Source organism: Ambystoma mexicanum, chromosome 11 (genome assembly GCF_040938575.1).
Source record: "Ambystoma mexicanum isolate Mex_15411 chromosome 11, UKY_AmexF1_1, whole genome shotgun sequence".
Classification (NCBI taxonomy): Eukaryota; Metazoa; Chordata; class Amphibia; order Caudata; family Ambystomatidae; genus Ambystoma; species Ambystoma mexicanum.
In genome coordinates this window covers 1,202,047,035-1,202,055,722 of record NC_090934.1, presented here as the reverse complement: position 1 = coordinate 1,202,055,722, position 8,688 = coordinate 1,202,047,035, and the positions used below count along the sequence as shown (strand labels likewise).

Here is an 8,688-nt window from a genome sequence, read left to right as displayed (position 1 = left end):
GCATGCCACATGCAAGATCACCAGCCCGATCACAAGATCCAACTATGAGCATTTACAAGTGCAGCGCTATAACATACACATGTGGACCCGGAATCACCATGGCTGCTGCTACCAGACTTGCCCTCCAATGATTCCCCACAAGGAACCCCACAAAAGGAAATGGGGTATGCGATGCACAGAGGGCTCAGCAAGGCACACACAAAATAAGTTATGTACGTGGTGCGTACAAGGCTCCGCAAGGCACCCAAAAAAAAGAAAACATGATGCACATTGCAAAAAGTGCAAATCCTCTGTTTACGTACCTTCTCACGCACAACTGGACATTTTGGGGAAAACTGTATTGTGGAGCAGGATGCAAAGGTCAATGTGATCTGCCAAAGATAGGGCAACATATCCGATGACTGTACCATTGGTGAATACCAAGTCGTGTATTCTTTTTTTTCATAGAGGAGGGATGACTAGGTGACTAAGGGTTAGTCCCCCACCTCTAAATAATTGCTTATAGCTCTAGTTCTGTAGTGGATTTAACATTGAAAATGGTTGATCATACATATATAACGAATATGTAACAAATTACATACATGTTTGTCCATTTTCTGATTGAAGGGGGCTGGCTACCAGATAGTCCACCCTCTAAATAATTGCTTATTACTCCTGTTCTGTAGCAGATTTAATGTTAAAATTGGTTAATCTTACGGGATCTAACGAATCTGTATTGAAATTAATGATTTTTTCCCCCAAATGTTGTTGAGGGGGGCAGTCAAATATTTCAGCACCTGTGATATAACAAAAAGAAATGCCTGATCATACATGATCTAATGAATATCTAACAAATAACATGCATTTTTATAAATGTTTTGTTTGATGGGGGGCTAAGTAGCTTACTACAGGTTAGCCCCCCTCTAAATAATAGCTTATAATTCCTGTTCTGTAGTGAATCTAGCGCTGAAAATGGTTGATCATACTGGATCTAAAGAATATCTAACAAATTAGATACATTTGTGTACTATTTTTGATTGAGGAGGGTAACTAGCTAACTGCAGGTTAGACCCCCTTCAAAATAATTGCTTATAACTCCAGTTCTGTAGCAGATCTAATGTTCGAAAATGGTTGATCAGACCAGATCTAACAAATATCTAACAAATGGCATGCATTTTTATCAATTCTTTGATTGAAGGGGGATAGCTACAGGTTAGCCCCCCTGTAAAGAATTGCTTACAACTCCTGTAGCAGATCTAACATCAAAAATAGTTGATCAAACCAGATCTAACAGAGATCTAATTAAACAGATCAATTTTTGTAAAAGATCATGAAAATGAGGGGCTAACCCGGGTGAACATTTTATAAACATGTGAATATTTTAAAAGTAATGGTGCATTAGAAATGGGCTGTGCTATCACAGTTCTTATCATCTCAGAATTGCATACCTGTGTACACCCCAGCACCTTTTACAAGCAGTTTCACAAGAACATTTTGAAAATGCATAACTGATTTTTTATATTTTAATTTAAAAAACTGAGAACATCCTCAGAGTTCAGAACGAAAGATGAAGCCATAGATGCAATGACTTTCAAAATGAAAAATGACTTACAACCATGTACTGATTCCCGGCAATAGAGAATTAACACTAACTCTGGCAGAACAAAGATGGATTTATAACCTCAATACGGTCAATCAAGGTTTAAATTCATCCATCGAATGGAACAACCTCCTATCCTAGATCATTGCGTCTTTCAACTATTTTGACCTTTTGATGTACCCTCACCTTCGGCCGGATGGTTATATATGTATTGGCATGCCACCCCATAATATACCATCCAAAATTCTTTTGACCTCTTCAAGTGATCCTGAATCTGTTTCCTGCTACAAAAACAACGCATTACTCGTTCGCATAAACGCTTCGAGATTCTTAGATGTCTCTTCTAAAAATGACTTTTTTGGAATGACTTTTACTGTACTGTATTGCTTTACCAATAGATCTAGCCACTGTATGTGCTATGCAATATTCGTTGCCACGGGTTACTAGTACTGTGTTTTGTACTTGGGCAGTATACCCTTAAATCATACTTGTAGTTATCGAAAATCATGTGACTCTGGTCACATGCACGCAGCGCGCTGATCTCGATACAACACTCACGTCATTTCACGCTCGTTCTCGGCTTTAAAAACCGATCTGCCCGCGCTGTCTCCTGTCGGAGATTAGCCAGTACCCGAAGCGAACGACTGATCCCAGTTCCTCTGCGACCCAGGTATACATGTGTTTTCTCCTTACCAAATATTCCTTTCACTAGACGCTCTTCCCACGTCTGTCCCTCTAACTAACATGGAGGCGATTTGTGCTGCTGAATTTAACCTACCAGGCATGCACTTTTTCAAATATCGCACAGATCTATTATCTGTTATTTTCTTTTTGCATATCTGTTAGACCTCGACGGACGCCGCATATTGGAACATAATTACCAACATGAAACCCGCTTGTTGGACACCTACACGCCCGGTCTCCCAATACGATTAATATAAGTTCTCTTCTTTGAGCCATTCATGAGAGTTTCTCGAGGTAAACCACCTAGTATACATTCATTATGCATCTTTCTCCTTTTAAAGTCTTTCTCGTGTATTACACAAGTAACCTATTGGGTCTTCCCCTATCTGTTTCCATCCACAGAAGGATATATACCTTCGACTCGAGTTGCATTCCTTTCTGACCCTTATATGCAGCTTCTTTGTACAATCGAATGATGCGGTGTTAAAGTACAGTGGAAAGAACGCTGGTGATTAAACTATCTGTAAGTCCCTCTCCAGCTTATTTTGGAACATTAGTAGCTAATCCGTCACTTTCCAATTCATTTTATGGAAACCCCCTTAACACCTAAATCATGTGAAACAATTCTGTATATGTGCAGACTGTTGCCTACATTAAATGATCACAAATGTTTGCCATTTAATAAAACATGTGAATATAACCTTATATGTTTTTCTAAAAAACAGGATGTGGTGCACTTTGCCATAGTCCCTACGATTTGTGCCGCCAGTGTGCCGCCAAACGTACGTTAAATAACTCTGAGATGGATGAACGTTTGCATCTACTCCAGCACACTTCACCCTGTGGAATTAAGTAAGAGATTGCTCTGATTTGTTTGTCACTCAACTATGAGTTATCTATATGTTTTATGTCGTCTTATTTTTGAAGTGTACAACACCTGTTTTACTTTGTGTAGGCTATAGATTAGATGTACTGTCTTTTTAAAAAAAAATGTTATACATTGCAAACTATGTGAACATTACCAATAGAAGACAACTGCAATCTCTAAAAATCATGCATTTTGCCCAATGAATTAATTATGCATACATTCTTTTAGATCACGATGTCTCATCTAAACTACACATCAGCATCATCATAAAGAAATTTGTTGTCCTGAAGATGGCCATTTTACTTACTCCTAAATGGATACCTGAGAACGTATCTAATTTGACTTCTGGCCAAAACATGTTGACACTCTCTTTCTCGAATAGCGTTTAACCACAACCGCTATAGTCAAATTTCTTAAATGCGAAAGAAGGACTGATAAAATCTCTACTTTCCCCATTGTATGTCCTATTGTATTGACAGTCGTCTTTTGTGTTTTTCGTGATGCACTATTGTATGAATATATATTGTTTTTAATATTTATCAATAAAATAAGATTTATACATATTTTTCCCACTTAGATTGCTCTATTTTTCCTCTAGTCCTAATGAGTGTCATTGCAATGTGTATTTGTGTGATATATTTATGGTGTTGTTAAGTTGTATGTGATGACAATCGGTCAATCTCTACTTCCCCTTGGGTTTTAGTAGTGAGGGGTTTTTCAATTCTCTGTGCTTTACGCACCAATTTCTGTCTCCTGATTCCCGGGATACAACTCATACATGTCAACCCTACCGATATGGGTGGTAGGCTACTGCTTTTTACGCAGTCCTGCCGCCTACAGATTTCAGTGTCCAATCCTACTGAGTTCCAGGCCTGCCTGCTTCAGGCCCAGCCAGCCCAGCGTAAGCAGAGCACCATCCCCGGCATTCAGAAGGTGGGAGCTTTAAATGGCCCATTGATTTGATGTATGTATGCCTGAACAAAGATTTACATTGAAGAACAAATCCGGGAAGTGAGGAACAAGAAGCTTATGTGTCAAGGGCAGGGTCAGCATCAGGGCCTTTCAGCTTTTGCAGTTGAAAGGGGCCATGACCTTCAAGGATGCCCCCAGCAACTGCCCCATGTTGCCAATTAGCAGACTTATAGCACAGCAATGTATTTCTCTCTATATTACTTTTGTTCTGGGGCTTGCCTTACAAGCTGCATTTGCGAGATTTGTGCTGCTGAATTTAACCTACCAGGCATGCACTTTTTCAAATATCGCACAGATCTATTATCTGTTATTTTCTTTTTGCATATCTGTTAGACCTCGACGGACGCCGCATATTGGAACATAATTACCAACATGAAACCCGCTTGTTGGACACCTACACGCCCGGTCTCCCAATACGATTAATATAAGTTCTCTTCTTTGAGCCATTCATGAGAGTTTCTCGAGGTAAACCACCTAGTATACATTCATTATGCATCTTTCTCCTTTTAAAGTCTTTCTCGTGTATTACACAAGTAACCTATTGGGTCTTCCCCTATCTGTTTCCATCCACAGAAGGATATATACCTTCGACTCGAGTTGCATTCCTTTCTGACCCTTATATGCAGCTTCTTTGTACAATCGAATGATGCGGTGTTAAAGTACCGTGGAAAGAACGCTGGTGATTAAACTATCTGTAAGTCCCTCTCCAGCTTATTTTGGAACATTAGTAGCTAATCCGTCACTTTCCAATTCATTTTATGGAAACCCCCTTAACACCTAAATCATGTGAAACAATTCTGTATATGTGCAGACTGTTGCCTACATTAAATGATCACAAATGTTTGCCATTTAATAAAACATGTGAATATAACCTTATATGTTTTTCTAAAAAACAGGATGTGGTGCACTTTGCCATAGTCCCTACGATTTGTGCCGCCAGTGTGCCGCCAAACGTACGTTAAATAACTCTGAGATGGATGAACGTTTGCATCTACTCCAGCACACTTCACCCTGTGGAATTAAGTAAGAGATTGCTCTGATTTGTTTGTCACTCAACTATGAGTTATCTATATGTTTTATGTCGTCTTATTTTTGAAGTGTACAACACCTGTTTTACTTTGTGTAGGCTATAGATTAGATGTACTGTCTTTTTAAAAAAAATTGTTATACATTGCAAACTATGTGAACATTACCAATAGAAGACAACTGCAATCTCTAAAAATCATGCATTTTGCCCAATGAATTAATTATGCATACATTCTTTTAGATCACGATGTCTCATCTAAACTACACATCAGCATCATCATAAAGAAATTTGTTGTCCTGAAGATGGCCATTTTACTTACTCCTAAATGGATACCTGAGAACGTATCTAATTTGACTTCTGGCCGAAACATGTTGACACTCTCTTTCTCGAATAGCGTTTAACCACAACCGCTATAGTCAAATTTCTTAAATGCGAAAGAAGGACTGATAAAATCTCTACTTTCCCCATTGTATGTCCTATTGTATTGACAGTCGTCTTTTGTGTTTTTCGTGATGCACTATTGTATGAATATATATTGTTTTTAATATTTATCAATAAAATAAGATTTATACATATTTTTCCCACTTAGATTGCTCTATTTTTCCTCTAGTCCTAATGAGTGTCATTGCAATGTGTATTTGTGTGATATATTTATGGTGTTGTTAAGTTGTATGTGATGACAATCGGTCAATCTCTACTTCCCCTTGGGTTTTAGTAGTGAGGGGTTTTTCAATTCTCTGTGCTTTACGCACCAATTTCTGTCTCCTGATTCCCGGGATACAACTCATACATGTCAACCCTACCAATATGGGTGGTAGGCTACTGCTTTTTACGCAGTCCTGCCGCCTACAGATTTCAGTGTCCAATCCTACTGAGTTCCAGGCCTGCCTGCTTCAGGCCCAGCCAGCCCAGCGTAAGCAGAGCACCATCCCCGGCATTCAGAAGGTGGGAGCTTTAAATGGCCCATTGATTTGATGTATGTATGCCTGAACAAAGATTTACATTGAAGAACAAATCCGGGAAGTGAGGAACAAGAAGCTTATGTGTCAAGGGCAGGGTCAGCATCAGGGCCTTTCAGCTTTTGCAGTTGAAAGGGGCCATGACCTTCAAGGATGCCCCCAGCAACTGCCCCATGTTGCCAATTAGCAGACTTATAGCACAGCAATGTATTTCTCTCTATATTACTTTTGTTCTGGGGCTTGCCTTACAAGCTGCATTTGCGAGAGCCCTTGCAGCCGTCACTTTCCTTGGGGTATACAGATGTGTTATCACCTTATTGCCTTTTCACACCGGGTCCTCCACAGCAGGCACTTGCTGACATAGTAGGATTTATAGCTTTTCAGTGGGTATTTCTTGTTTCAGCTCCCTGCTGCAAATTGGTGGCTGTTAACCCCCAGATGTATTTCTTTGTCATTTCATTGGGTACAATTGATGTGACATCATTTTCTGTGATGCCATCATTATGCTACTTACTATTATTGAAACTTTAAGATTCCTACAGATTTTTGGTCACAGAATGTTGGCATGTATGGCAACTGGATCTGTTGTGCCAGCGCCACTAAAGGTTTAGAAATTTAATTTAAATGAGTAATAAAATGAAAGTAAAATAAAAAAGCAGACCATCTGTGAATTTTACATACATGTGTTTATTTTACTGCTGTAAGCTGGAAAGTACACACCGCAAAAGCAAACAGCTGTGCGCATAAAGCATATTTCAGGTTTCACGTCTTTGTTTTTTTTTATGTAAGAAGGAAGTGGTGGCGGCCTCCAGTAGCCCAGAATAGGAGATGCTGAACAAGCATTCATTTTTGCAGTCTGCGGTAAAACAGGAATGGAATTATGCAACGAGGAACTTTGTTACAGGAGCATTGTTTATGCAAGTCAAATCTGACCATACATTGTGTGAACTCTTTTCCTCGCATTGGTAAAGCGTCACCTGCTCACTAAGGGCCTCTTCAGGGAGCTGCAGAACCAGGGAAAGGGAATTACGTGATATGGTGCCACGGTTGCACAAATCTCCCTTCACATGCCTCACAAAGAACACCAGAATCACCCATAGTTTCTGCCTGTTGCCTAATGCTAAAATTACAAGATATCAATTATGTAACTGGTCTGCCAACGTATGCTACGTTCAGACACAGGTCTACTGGCAACCTAGCTAGGTGCAGCAGCACATTACCTCCACGACCCTTATCCTCATCCCAATACTTAACTCAGAGGCCCCGCCTCCACTACAAGAACCCCTTTTCATTTTTATTTATTTTCAGGCATAATATGCCCTACTTACCTATAAGCCCTAGTTAAAAAATGTCCTGTCCTCAGCAAGGAATTGTTCCTTTTGGGTGTCTTGCACCAGGGAGCACTGCAGAGAATCGTTTCTTGTAGGGGCATGCTCCTAGTTTCCCAGCAGGGCGGGGACTTCAGTTGAACGCCAAAAGCTCCTGTTCTGAAATCCTCTTCTGTGCCTAAGTAGTCCTCCTCTTCCAAATCTCAGCCTTCTTTTTTAGGGATTGGGTCCAGGTCCTTCTGGAAATCACAGCGGGGGTCCGTGTTCTAGAGCTGCTTGACATTCAGTGCAGGTTTAGAAGCCCTGACGGTTACAGAGGGCCAGTGGGTGGACAACTCCAGCTCTTTTTTCCTGTGTGGGTCCAGTGGTCCTCTGATGCCGGGGCTCTCTACACGGTACGGGCCAGTTATCAGATGGAATTTCTGTCTCTTTCTGTGCAGGCCACATTGATCATGACTCCAACTCTGTGAACTTTGACAAAGAGGACAGCCATGTTCGCTGCCTTGGAGGAGTTGTTGCTGAAGAATGCATAATGCCTGTCCCTCTGGCACAACATGGTTTTAATCCAGGGCCTTTCTGGTCCCCAAGCTCTCTGGGAGGCACCAGCTCATCTTGGATCTCAAGGCATTGGACTGTTTCCTGAAGAAGGAGGCATTCAAGATGGAGGCTCTACAGAGTCTGATTCAGACGGGAGATTGGTTGGCATCCCTGGAACTCCAGGATGCCTATTAGCTATTACCATGTGGCAATCATCCCTCCCCTCAGAAAATTCCATAGATTTGCTGTGGGAGGGAGACATTTTCAGTTCCTGGTCCTTCCCTTTGGGTTGAGATCTGCTCTGAAGGTTTTCACCAAGTTGTTGGTTCCCCTGGTGGCTCACCTTCACTTTTAAAAGGGATACAACGTTTTCCCTATTTTGATGACTGGCTCGTCAAGGTGAATCTCATGGGCAAAGTTCTGGAGTATCTTAATCTGGTCTGGCAGGACCCTGCGAGATTGTAAATTCATAGTAAACTGGCAGAAGTCCCATTTGATGCCGATACAAGACCTGGTGATTGTATGGACCCAATTTTGTATGGGACTGGGGAGGAACAACTTGCCCCTAGAGAGGGTTCATCGGATCCACTTGGTTCTCTCCATGGTTCTCAGGAGGCAGCAGCCCCGGCAAGGCTCTTGCTGGCTCTGTAGGGGTACATGGCCTCTTGTGTTTTCCTGGTCCCATGCACTTGTCTCCATCTGCATCCCCTGGTCACATATCTCCTGGATCGCTG

The 8,688-nt window shown here is 41.2% G+C and overlaps 1 long non-coding RNA gene across 2 annotated transcripts; it reads left to right on the top strand.

Moving 5' to 3' along the window:
- The first annotated feature begins 535 nt into the window (after positions 1-535).
- On the top strand, positions 536-5,705 carry LOC138504231 (uncharacterized). 2 transcript variants are annotated; one of them, XR_011279809.1, is made up of 4 exons: positions 536-3,115; positions 3,360-4,797; positions 5,000-5,126; positions 5,371-5,705. It is a non-coding gene; the product is annotated as an uncharacterized lncRNA (long non-coding RNA). The 2 variants fall into 2 exon arrangements; XR_011279808.1 differs by having other exon boundaries at positions 3,360-5,126.
- The last annotated feature ends 2,983 nt before the right edge of the window (positions 5,706-8,688 follow it).